At 34.8% G+C, this 13,950-nt stretch overlaps 1 protein-coding gene across 1 annotated transcript in view; it reads left to right on the top strand.

Moving 5' to 3' along the window:
* The window catches only part of LOC131077795 (glycerophosphodiester phosphodiesterase GDPDL7), a 136,708-nt gene that overhangs the window by 58,608 nt on the left and 64,150 nt on the right, over positions 1-13,950 (top strand). The window lies entirely within an intron of this gene.

Below are 13,950 nucleotides of genomic sequence, written 5' to 3'. Positions count from 1 at the left end.
TTATAACTCTACGCTAGTACTATACAAAGTTCTTTTAGTGCTTCTTTGGCACAAAATCACGTGCTATACTCATCCTCAACAAGCATTATGTTTGTTTGTGTAATTTTTTTAACCTCCAAATTTATTGATATATAAGCACTTTTTCTTTTTCAAAAAAAAAAAAAAAGTGACGTGTAAACACTGACAATTTGCCAAAAATTTGGGCAGTAAAACAAATGTGAAATCCAACATTTGGTAATATATTGAGATGAAAGGCTTGTAAATTTTCTGATCTCCATCAGCGTGGGCAAAAGAGTGAAAAGAAACTAGAGATAAAAATTACAAAGATGACGGAAATTTGTTAGCAACCAGTGAGAGCCTGTCTGCCTATTGTGTACCATTCAGATAGTGGGCCCCTTATTGCAATAGTTTAAGATGGAATTAAGGGACATAAACCTTCAATAAAATTCCATAGTTCATGTTAAGTGGAAATAGCTTGTTTAGTCCATAGTCACTGTAAACAACGGTTATAAGAATAGTACAAAAAAGGAAAAAAGGTGACATTAGACTTATTATTAGTATTTGTGGTTAAGCATTGTTACAGAGTTGGTATTGGTCCATCTGTAGAAGAAGATCAAATAAGAATTTATGTTCATTAACTGTTGCATGATAAATAGTATTCTATAATTTTCAAACATTGGTTGTGGTGGAATTTTTTTTAGTTGATGGTTCTCAAATGATTCTACAGAAAACTTGCAAACTGGGAACCTTGAATGGGATTTTAGGAACACAAATGTGAATGTTTAACAGCGACTTGAGTGAAAAATAAAATAAGCAGGGTGATGGTGTTTAGAATCTTTTGTGGAATACAGAACACCCACAGGATAATGAGATTTCTGTCTCCTTTTGTTCCACGTTACAAATTGTTTCCAAGGTTTCCCTAAGCACTGTGTTGGTGCTTTCATATAACTATTTTGTATTCTATGCTATTCATATGGATTAAAATGAAGATGAATAACTATTAATGCAGATTAGATATTTAATTTGTTGAGCCATGGACCAGCTAGGACTCGAACCTAGGACCTTCCATACGCTGCTGGAGTGCTCTACCACTGAGCTACTGGCCCTTCTTGGACCAGTCCATCGTCAGTCCGGGTGTGGCTTATTTCCAACACCAACATAATTAATATGACATCCCTAAGAATTTTTTTATAAAGACTTCAAATTTATTAGTTATGTACTTAATTGTTTTACTTTCAAGTAATTAAAAGTAAGTATGGATTAGACTGAAGATGAATAACTATTTATTCAGAATAGATATTTAATTAGTATAACATCCTTAAGAATTGCAGTTATTAAGAGTTCAAATTTATTAGTTAATAACTTATTTGTTTTCAGTGTTGTGGGGCATTTGAAATGTCGCTGGGAAGTTTATTTTGCCAATTTTTTTTCTTTTGTATATACATTGACAATAATGAACATAAAGAGACAACCTGCACCTAGATTTTGGTTTTAGTGGGGAAGCACACTTGAAACTATTAGCAAATATACAATTGTTTACAGACATTGGTACATGCATTTACCTCCCTATATTCATAAAACCAAGAACTTGGCCAGGAACTTTGAAGAGTAGCAGTAATTTAGCCTTAATTTGACTAGACATCTCTGAGCATAAAGTTTGTATTTTGAATGAAGAGCATTGTGAGACAGCTTGGCATTTACATCTCCTAATAGCATACAAATGGCAAGGGAGAGGCACTGCCAAATAGCTTCAAAATTGGCTTGAATGCCTGCCCAACAATCATGATGTAGAACTGTTCTCCAAGGCAAGGTTTAGAGAAAAAGTGTGACAACCTGTTATCTATCTTGCCATGACTGGCAGTATTGCCTGCAGCCCTAAATTAAATGTTTGACAGTTCCTTATTCCCTACAGAAAGATAATGTTTAAAAGTCACAATTTCTTTGCTGGCTGAGTAACTCGCTACAGATTTGTGCACCATGTCTGGCAAAAAACTTGCCAGTATTTCAGCAAGTTTTTGGCAGCAACTTGGCCACTGAAAAAAAAACTGACCTTTGTAAAAAGCCTTTTTTTGTGCCTTTTTTTTAACAGATTAATATCTCATGGCGTGAATCATTTATCAACTGATTAGGAGTGCAAGATGAAGGGTTCATTGACAACTTGAGTGCAGTTGGACATGTATTTGCTTTGTCTTCTTTTTTTTTTAAATTTCAAATTCAGAAGAATGAAAACTTTGCTGTAATGTTGCTGAATTTTCCCTGCAATGTCTAAAACCCTCAATGTGCAATGGGCACCACCGGTTCTGATCAAGGGCACGGTGAGCTGCAATTGTTGTGGGTTGAATATGGAAAGAGATATCAATTGATTGAAATATTACCTTGCTCAAATTGCTCGCTGTGATGGCCAGTTTTGTACAAAAGTGCATGAAGTGCAAAGAAAATGAATGCCCTACTTTCTAGCTATGTGGAGAAAAAAATTGAAACGAAGATGATAAGTGATGTGGTTGCATTGGCGATGAATTTCATGATCTCTCTTGACTCATTTGGAGATTCTCTAATTGGTTACTGGGTTTGGTGTTCATCCACTTAAACTGAGCAAAGTTGAAGTAGACTAAATTCCCCACCTAATTTCATCATCCTCATAATGGGTCCAAGATTGAATCTATTCAAGATATCCCACTTGAAGTTGTTTCTTACTTTCATCAGTCATTCAGAGCCCCCATTTATTTCTTTGCTGATTGTGGGGATACAATTTTGAGCTGTATTCCTAAACTTATCTCACATAAAGATAATTCCTTCCTTAATGGCAGTACTTCCATGGATGGCCTTGAGTAGATAGTTTTTATGATGAAAAAGACTAAAACCCTAAGTCCGATTGGTTTTCTTGTTGAGTTTTTTCAAGTTTTTTGAGATATTGTCAAAGATGACATTTTGGTGCCATCTAAGGAACTTTGCACCTCAAAACAAAAATTAAAATTTCTTAATAATTCTTTCTTTCGCTCTGATTCCTAAGAAAGAAAATATTTTGAATTCTATTGATATTTGACTTATAGCTCTCTACAATACTATCTATATGTAATGTCCTCTTCAATGTCATGAACAATTGGCAGAGACCTTTGGCCTATTTGAATTCTCTGTGGCAAGGGTATATTTATTTAATTAAATTAATCTAAAGACATTCATTTTATGAGCTACTTATATTCAATTAATAATGAAAGCTGGACAGTTTATGAAAAAGTGACTTATTTTGGAGCAGAAATTAAAATTAAATTAGAAATGAATTTTAGAAGTCACTTTGAGGGGGGAAATGAAGTATAATATGTCAAATAATTCAAAAAGGTATAAAAAGGAAAGCAAATTCATTCTTCGCATTCTATTTTTTAAAATCCAACTTTGTCGATTGAGCAATTGTTCATCTTTTTGCCCTAGGATGAAATCCTATGACAACTATTGGTTTTGAAGATAGAAATTGTCCTAGCTAGTTTGTGAGTGGATTCATATGGGATTTGCAAGTGTACTTAATATATGAAATTTAATGTCCCCTTCTGTGTAGTCGCTCATGAGGACATATTAGCCTATTTAATTCCCATAGGCTATAATCAGGATTAAGGGAATTAATTAATTTAATTATTTAATATTACTTGTCGAAAGCATATTAAAAGGGTAATATTATTTAATTAACTTAATAAAGTTATAAAGTGACTTTAATGGTTAATTAAGTTAGATTTTGATAAAGTCATTATCTCCCTCAGTTCTAATTTAAATTAAAATGAGGGGGAAAACCTAAAAAGTTGTCTAGAAGCTTGTCCAGTGGTTATAAAAGAGTAGCTTAGGCCTCATTTGAGATATGCTTGGTTATTTCTAATATTGTTTTGGAGAGTTTCTTGAAGCTTGAGGCCTAGGACGAAAACCTTAAGGGTTGTTGGTTTTGGTAGTGAGATGATCTGCCCTAGCCAGTTGCAGGAAATATCACTATGGTATGTTGCAGTGCTTTCTCTATTGTATTGATCAAATTTATGGTGTCTCCTTTGAAGCCAAATTTGTAGTAAGTCGAGTTTGGTTGCAGAAGATTATTGTTGATTGTAACTAGGGATATAGGGGTTTGGATTGCCTTAAGGCAACATCCGAACCCCATTTTAGGACCGGGTCCTATCCTAGGGTAACGTGACCCTATTCACAAATGCCACGCTATCCTAAAACACACGCCATTTAACATTGGCGCCAAAATCCAAGGAGGCCGACTTACATTTCAAAGAATAAATGATGCATATAAATAAATGACAATTTGTTAGTCAATCATCATCAAGTTCAATAATATACAAAGTGATTTAGCTCTGCTGTGCGAAGTCTTAAGAAGGGTGCGAACTTAAGGAAGATTGTGAACTTATTCAGCTTGGTGTGAAATTGTCCAAGAGGACATAGTGGATCTTGATGCAAGCCTTTGAAGCATACAAGGGACAGATCTGATATGTGAAGATCAGATTCAAGCTAAGTATTGTGCTTATATTTAGAGGAGAATATATAATCTGACCTGTGGGTCCTTCATGCTGGGTTTTTTCTCCTTGGAGGTTTTCCCAGGGTATGCTTGTTTGTCTGCTGTTCTATTTTTGATTTATGTTGGCTTATTAAATACTGCAAATCTGATTACAATCTAGGGCACAATTAATCTATGTTGGTTTACTGAAATACTGCAAATCTGATTACAACCTAGGGCATAATCAAATACATGAATCTGATTAACATACCTAGGGTTTAAAATAACATGGTATCAGAGCTATAGGTGTTATTAACTTCTGATTTTAGCAAATCAATTGTTGCATATAGCTGTTGTTTGTGTTTAGATTAAAGATGTCAGGTTTGAAGGCTGAAGATAGGCTTGAGGGAGCCATTGATTTTGCTGCTTGGAAAGTTCGTATTCTATTGATCCTTGAAGAGAATGATCTACTGAAATTTGTAGAAGAAGAAGGCTGTCTCCTCCAGAAGATGTTGAAGAGCTGAAACTGTTCAAGAAAGATTCCCTCAAAGCTAGAAGGATCATAATTGAGTCTGTCAAGAATCATCTTGTCACCGTCATATGAAAGTTTGTATCTGCCAGAGAAATGATCAAACACTTGGAAGGGATGTATGAAGTCAACAATCTCAACAGGGCTCTTGCCCTAAGACAACAACTTCTTCACATGAAAATGAAAGAAGAAGACTCAATCATAGCCTACATCATGAAGATCAATGAACTAAAGGACAAGCTAAGCACTCTTGATTGCCAAATCTCAGATAAAGACCTTGTTATGATTGCATTAAATGGTCTACGTGATGAATGGGAACCATTCATTCGTAGCATTGGTGGAAGAGCCGATCGTCCCAACTTTGAACGTCTTCAATCTGATTGCATCGAAGAGGAATCTCGAATTGAGGTAGGAGGAAAACTCAAGAACTCTCTCAAAGATAATCATGTTCTCTTATCTAAATCTAGGAAAGTTGGTCATTGGAAGAAAGAGAAGAGAAGCAAAGATTTTAGATCCTCCTGCTATGATCCAAGGAAAAAGTCAGGAGATTCCGCTCACATTCGTTGCTTCAGATGTGACAAATATGATCACTATGCCAGAGATTGTCAGAATGACCCAAAGGAAAGGGAAGCCAACTTAAATGAAGTTGCCGAACAAAGTGAAGACTACCTTCTTATGTCTGCTCTTTCTAGCAATGTTCCTACGGACAGCAATACGTGGATACTTGATAGTGGTGCCTCCAGACACATCTCAGGATTTCGTGAGCATCTCTCAGATCTGATTGAAAAAGACACCAATCTTCATGTAGTAATCAGTGATGATGCTCGATACTCCGTAAAAGGTTCTGGCACTACCTCTTTAAAACTAGATTCTGGTATTTCCTTACAACTCTGTGATATTCTCTTTGTACCTGGTATTAAAAGAAATCTTATTTCCATTTCGGCTCTAGAAGATAAGGGTTTGCAAATAGCATTTTCTGAAGGGAAAGTATTCGCTTGGCCTAAGAAATCTAATTTCAAATCTGCTCGTATTATTGGAAATAGATATGATAGTTTATATAAGCTTGCAGCTAATCCAATTCAAGCTCTCATTCATGAGACCCCTGAATCATGCGAGCTATGGCATAGAAGATTGGGTCATCTTCACTTTCAAGCTCTTTGCACTCTCGGTAAAATGGTCAAAGGTATGCCTAACCTCAGTTTATCTCATGATGATGCTTGTAAAGGTTGTGCAATGGGTAAGAATGTAAAGAATCCCTTTCATAAAAGCGATAGTAGGGCTAAAGAAAGGTTAGAACTTATTCATTCAGATTTATGTGGTCCTATGTCTATAGCATCTCCTAGCGGTTTCCTATATCATGTTATCTTTATAGATGATTTCTCTAGGAAAACATGCATCTATTTTCTTAAAACTAAAGAGTTTCAAGAAGTCCTAAAGAGATTTAAAGAATTCAAAGCCTTAGTTGAAAATACTACAGGAAATTGAATTAAATGTTTGAGGTCTGACAATGGAGGTGAATACACCTCAGGTAGCTTCTATGATTTTTGTGTTAAAGCAGGAATTAAGAGGGAGTTCTGTGTTCCCTACAACCCTTAGCAAAATGGAGTTGCTGAAAGAAAGAACAGGACCATTGTTGAAGTTGCAAGAGCCATGATACATGATCAGGACTTGCAACCTTTTCTATGGGCAGAAGCATCCAAAACCGCAGTTTATATTCAGAATAGATGTCCTCATCGAGTCCTAAAGGATGTGACACCTGAAGAAGCCTTTTCTGGAGTCAAAAGCAGACATCAGTCACCTAAGAATATTCGAAAGCCCTGTGTATGTTCACGTGCCTAAAGAAAAACGAACCAAGCTGGATCCATCTGGAAAGAAAGGCATCCTAGTAGGATACAACGAATCTTCCAAAGCCTTTAGGATCTACATTTCAGGTCAAAGGTATGTTGAGTTAAGTAGAGATGTAACTTTTGAAGAAGATATTGCTTTCAAAAGATCTAAAGGTTAATTAACCAGCAATAATGATATGGTGATGGAAAATCAAGATTCAATTGTTGATGCTAACCCTGAGTTACAGGAGGAGTCTACTGATCTTCCAAATCAAGAAGTTCAGAATGACTCATCAGAACCCATGCAATCTACCGATATTCCTCAGGATATTGTGGTCTGCAAGAAGATACCACTTTGGGTTAGAAATACGATTCAAGATGCTGAAGGGTTTGCTGCTCCAAGAGGAACCTTCAGAAATAGCAAGAGTGTCCAAAATCACGCCAACTACATTTCTGTGATGTGCAATATAATTGAGTCTGAACCCCACAATATCGGAGAAGCTATGTCCCATCATGCTTGGAAATTAGACATGGATGAAGAGTATGGGTCTATCATCAAGAATGATGTTTGGGACATTGTACCTAGACCCAAAGGTAAGTCTGTCGTTTCTTCTAAATGGTTGTTTAAAATTAAACATAATGCTGATGGTAGTATTGAAAAATATAAAGCTAAATTTGTAGCACGTGGTTTTTCTCAAAAGGAAGGAATAGATTATGAAGAAACCTTTGCCCCTGTTGCTAGATATACCTCTATTAGATCTATAATAGCTATTGCTGCAGCCAAAGGTTGGGAGCTGCATCAAATGGACGTTAAGACAGCCTTCCTTAATGGTGTCATTGAGGAGGAAGTCTATATTGAGCAACCAGAAGGTTATGTAATCCATAAAAGAGATTCTCATGTTTGCAGGTTGTAGAAAGCCTCATATGGGCTCAAACAGGCTCCTCGCGCTTGGTATGAAAGAATTGATAAGTACTTACTAAGTTTAGGGTTTTCCAAGAATGATGCTGATGCTAACATTTACTTGAAAGTTTATAATGATGAGATGCTTATTTTAGTTTTGTATGTAGATGATTTATTTCTCACGGGTGAAAATAAATTGAGATGTAAAAAGGAATTAGCCTCAGAATTTGAAATCAAGGATTTAGGTCTAATGCATTACTTCCTAGGGTTAGAAGTATGGCAAAGAGCTAATGAAATCTTTCTAAGTAAGGGAAAATACACTATTGATATTTTGAAAAGATTTAGAATGATAGATTGTAAACCTATGCGTACTCCTATGGAATCTAACTTAAAGAAGTTAAGTGTTTCTGCAGCTAACTCTGATTTTGCAGATCCCTCTGATTACAGGCAGTTGATTGGCTCCCTGATGTACCTAGTCAATACTAAGCCAGATATCTATTATGCGGTTAATGCTCTTAGTCAGTTCATGAGCTCACCTAAACATGTTCACCTGGTTGCTGCCAAGCACATTCTAAGATACCTACGTGGCACGATTGGTTATGGGCTGAAGTATTCACTTAATACCCCAATTCTTTTGAAAGGCTACTGAGATTCAGATTGGGCAGGAAGTGTCAAGGACAGGAAAAGCACTTCAGGCATTTGCTTCAACTTGGGCTCCGCAGTAATCTCTTGGGCATGCAGAAAGCAATCTTCGGTAGCATTAAGCACAACAGAAGCTGAGTACATTGCCGCATCTGTTGCATCCAGAGAAGCAGTGTGGCTTCGTAAGCTCCTTGTTGGTTTATTTGGTCAAGCCAATGATCCCACCACCATTCATTGTGATAATCAAAGCTGTATAAAGATGGCAGTAAATCTTGTATTTCATGATCGGTCCAAACATATGGAAACACACTATCATTACATTCGGGATATGGTGCAGAGAGGCGCCATTCATCTAAAGTACATTAGCATAGATGAACAGATTGCTGACATCCTCACCAAACCTTTATCCAGAGTGAAGTTCGAGTACTTCAGAGATAGACTTGGGGTCATGGAAAACGGAATCCTGATTGAGAGGGAGCTTCAATCTCAGTGACTATGTGTAGCACTTTGAATCATTCCTTGTGTGTGTGCAAGAATGAATTACATCCAATCTATGCTTGTGTGCTAGATGGATAATTGTAATAATGTAAAGACCCACTGGTATATTACACTTTCTATGCTTGTGTGCTAGAACCATCCTATGCTTATGTGCTAGGTGGAAGATGTAATTCTATGCTTGTGTGCTAGATCCATTCTATGCTTGTGTGCTAGATGGAACTTAAAGGTTTAGATTATGTATTCTCCTCCTCCCTAGTTAAGAGGGAGTGTTGATTGTAACTAGGGATATAGGGGTTCGGATTGCCTTAAGGCAACATCCGAACCCCATTTTAGGACCGGGTCCTATCCTAGAGTAACGTGACCCTATTCACAAATGCCACACTATCCTAAAACACACGCCATTTAACATTGGCGCCAAAATCCAAGGAGGCCGACTTACATTTCAAAGAATAAATGATGCATATAAATAAATGACAATTTGTTAGTCAATCATCATCAAGTTCGATAATATACAAAGTGATTTAGCTCTTCTGTGCGAAGTCTTAAGAAGGGTGCGAACTTAAGGAAGATTGTGAACTTATTCAGCTTGGTGCGAAATTGTCCAAGAGGACATAGTGGATCTTGATGCAAGCCTTTGAAGCATACAAGGGACAGATCTGATATGTGAAGATCAGATTCAAGCTAAGTATTGTACTTATATTTAGAGGAGAATATATAATCTGACCTGTGGGTCTTTCATGCTGGGTTTTTCCTCCTTGGAGGTTTTCCCAGGGTATGCTTGTTTGTCTGCTGTTCTATTTCTGATTTATGTTGGCTTATTAAATACTGCAAATCTGATTACAATCTAGGGCACAATTAATCTATGTTGGTTTACTAAAATACTGCAAATCTGATTACAACCTAGGGCATAATCAAATACATGAATCTGATTAACATACCTAGGGTATAAAATAACAATTATTACCATGGACATTTTGCCTAAAGTCTTCATTTTGGGTATTGGAAGATTATATTTTGAAGACATTATTCGCGCTGAAATTTGTATTTGATTAAAAAAATTATTGTGAGTGGGTGTGGCTTTCTCAGTTGGAGTGACATTGTTTGGAGATAATATTTTGGAAGCCGAGGGTTAAATATTATGTGAATAATATTGTGGCATAAGTCTGAAATACTTTACTTTCGCATGGGATTACTTTGTGAGGGTGACTTCAATAGAGAGGACACCTAGGTCATGCGGCTATTATAAGGAGAGGCTACTTCATATTTTATGCTGGTTACCATCACCGGCCTTTTCATTTAAATGCAGGGTCTCCTTTTTAGCATTGGTCCTTTAGCACTAGAGCCCTCCTATCATAGCATGAGCTTGGCATGAGTAGTGGCTGACTATTGCTTGGAGATGGGACTGTTCTCCTTTGGTTTGAACTGGTTTAGTCTTTGCTGATGTGAGGAGTTTGCTTGTTCTGATGGCGGCCTGGTATATATCATTGCTTTCTAATGCCTAGCGCCTGTGAATGCAGGCATTATATTATTGAAATCGATCATTCATTGCTGCTGGTTATCATTCTTGTGCATGAATTGTAAGGTGCAATTTGTTATTTTCTGCTCTCAGCGAATTTCCATGTATTGGAATTCTTGTGGTATATTTTGAGATAATGTTAATAGTTTCATATTGATCATATGAGTAATAGAGAGCAATACTTTTCCAGCATTTGTTTATTATTATTCCTAGCATAGAATTACAAACTGGTGTTCTTTCCCTTCTATTTATTTATGAACTTCAATGCATTATATGAAAGAAAACACACAAACAACGAATCTATCAAATGTGCACAACTGAAACTATACATTCAACAATACAGTGTTCATGCATAATAGTGAAACAAAATATTGGGGCGAAAATTTAAAGACAAATTCAGCAGGGTCTTTACATGGAATTTGTGGAGATTTGTGTTGAAGAGTGAAAGATCATTTTAAGATATGTTTTTGGTATTTGGGGAAGTTGTAGTTTGAAGGATTATTGAAAAGATTTGTGTAGCAAATAATAATCAATATTTGAATGCTTGCTTTGGTTTTGGAGTTATATGTTGGATTAACGAATTACTTTAGATTTGATCAAATCCTACTTTTGAAGTCAATTTGATATTTATTGAAAATATTTAAAAATCACATGAATGGAATGGAATTTAATCAGCTATCAGCTTCAACTTAAAGGCTAAAAGTTCTATTTACTTTTTGTTACGATAGATTTGTGTAATGTCCCCATTTTTGGTCACTTTGACATTGTAGTTAGCTTTGGCTTTCTCAGTGACCATCAGCCCTTTTAGAGGGGAAGTTTTATGTCTGTTTCTGATGTGTTCTCCAAGATTCTTGGAGAAAGAATCTATTTTTAGTAAATCACCAAGTCAGCCCTGATTTTCATTATTTATCACTGTATCATTCTAGTATGGTTAGATTTTGATTTTGATGCTTTTTGGTAGGTTCTGCAACTTGGGTGTATTATTGGTTTTAATGAATTAATTTAACAAGGTTGCTTAATTTTATTAAAATGCTTTATTAAGCACCTTTGCGTAATAGCTCATTAGAAAGAGAATTTGAAGTTTTCGTAGACATATAAATTATGACCTTGCATATCAAATATTATTATTATATCATAAATATGGTCTTTTTGAGCAAAAAGGAGCATTTAATTAAAAAATAATTTTAAAATAACTTCCGGAAAGTTTGGCAGGAAAAAAAATATAAAAAGGTGATTTAGGGAGTTCATTTGCTTTATGTAGATTATTTGATTTCTCTCTGGTGAAACCCTTGGGGTTCTATGGAATTGAACTTGGTTTGTATTAGCCTTCTAGAGGACGAAAACCCTCGTAGAGAAGATTAGCCATGGTGGTGAAACATCCTCCTTGATTAATTCGGTGTAGCTCATTCAGAGTTATAGGTTGATTAGAAAGGATTCACTGGTTAATGTTTTTGTGTTTAGGCTTTTGTAGAGATTTCGGAAAGACAAGTTTGGCTTGGTCGAAGAGTTTTCATATTTTGGGCTTTGGGACATTCATTTCTAGATACCATTCATCCCTAGTGCTGGGCGTTGGGGTCACTTCTGAGTTGAAAGATCAATCCTCTCTGGGTGATTAATACCAAAGAAGCAAACATCTGCAAAAAAACTTGATTATATGCGATTAATTGTGAGTCAGGGAGATGCCCAATTTTTTCCCCCAAAAAATTGGCAAAAATCGGTCAACCATGGTCAACAATTTTTTCATTGAAATCGCCAAAAAAAATCACGATTAAAACCCATTTAAAACCCGATTTGATAAGGAAAACCTAAAACGTGCAAAAACTTGAATAAAATGTTGCGAAATTGTTGAAGATGAGGTCACTTGCAGGGGTAACACCCATTACAGCAGCAAAAAGCAGATCAAATCTGCGACTCGACGGGAATGAGTGCGAGCGACGACTTAAATCCAGCGACCCTCAATTCCATTGTATACAGACCATTCAACGAGTTGGGAATGAACAGATGGGTGAACTCTCCCCAGTCGACGAAAACGGGCGAAATTATTGAAATTTTTTCAGAATGTTTGTTTGTAGGTGAATGCATTTTTTTGAATGTTTAGATTTTTTAATTTTTCTAGATGTTCTAAAAATTTTTGATCGATCATAATATGTTATTTATTATATTATAATTATTTAATAATTTAAGAAATTTTTAATGTAAAGTTTAATTTTTTTAATATAGATTGTTTAGTATCAATAATTTTTTTAATATATTGTAATTTTTTAAATCATAATATATTTTAACATGTATTACTGGTTTACATTTATTTATAATTTATTTTATTATAATTATTTAATTATTTAAAAAAAATTAGTAAATTTTTTTTTTAATATAAATTATTTAAAATCAGTAGTTTCTTTAATATATTGTTATTTTTTAAATTGTAATATATTTTAAAATTGATTACTGATTTTAATAGATCTTGCAATATTAAATAAATTTACAATAATATTAAATAAGTACAATAATTTATCTTAAAATATTAAATCAGTAATTTAATCTTTTAAGATAAAATTACTATAATATAATTATAATATACTGTAATTTATTTTATATTACTATAATATTATTGTAGTATACTGTAATTTATTAAATATTATTGTAATATTAAATATTACAGTAATTTATTTAATAGTACTGATTAAATTAGCAATTTCAGTAATATTAGATTAATATATCTTAATATATATGTGTGTGTGGGAGAGAGAATTAAGTTGATTTGAAATGGATAAGTAAATACTAAATATAAATAGAAAAAAACTGTATAATTTAATTTGAAATATTTGTATGAATTTAATATTATTGTACATGAATATAAACAATGAAAATCTATATTCTACAATTCATATGTTGAAGTTTCTATTTTATTTGGTTACAATATCTCTATGCTATGGAAATGCCCTTAAAATTTAAAAAAAGAGAGTAGTTTTTCACTAATTTTCTGTAATTTTTTACATTTTTTTAAACATCCGATTTTTCGCCGATTTTTTCAAAAAATCTTATACTGTAATTTTGCCGATTAATTCCCCAGACAATTAATGCTACACTGATTAATACTAATATCTTGGTGTGAGATTATTTGTTGGAAGCTGTGATTTTCCTCATATGTTTTGCTGGCACAAACCCTCATCTTGGTTGGTATTTATTCCTTCATGCTTGGTGTGAATCTTGGTTTGGGAAGATTTATCCTTGTTGGGCGAATTCATGTGTATTGCAGCATGAGTTTGGGGAAGGTTTTATTGTTGGCGTGGAAGTTGGAACTTGCCCGGTGTTGGCATGAGAGTTAGGAGGCAAGTTGTGAATTTATTTTGCAAATAATGACATTAAAAAATAGGCGTTGGATCTATTGGTTGCTGGAGACAAAAGGATGTGATTTTGTTGCAGATGAGCACCCAAAATCTGGTCATTGGGTATTGTAGGGCACACAGATATACTGAGAGGTGGGGGAGAGGGGGTGCCGGTGAATTAGTATATGCTAATTCCAAACTTATGCAACATTAATTACCATTAATAACTTATCCAAGCATC

The sequence above is a fragment of the Cryptomeria japonica genome, chromosome 10 (genome assembly GCF_030272615.1).
Source record: "Cryptomeria japonica chromosome 10, Sugi_1.0, whole genome shotgun sequence".
Taxonomy (NCBI): Eukaryota; Viridiplantae; Streptophyta; class Pinopsida; order Cupressales; family Cupressaceae; genus Cryptomeria; species Cryptomeria japonica.
The sequence above is the reverse complement of the archived record's forward strand: the minus strand, read 5'-3'. Positions and strand labels throughout refer to the sequence as shown.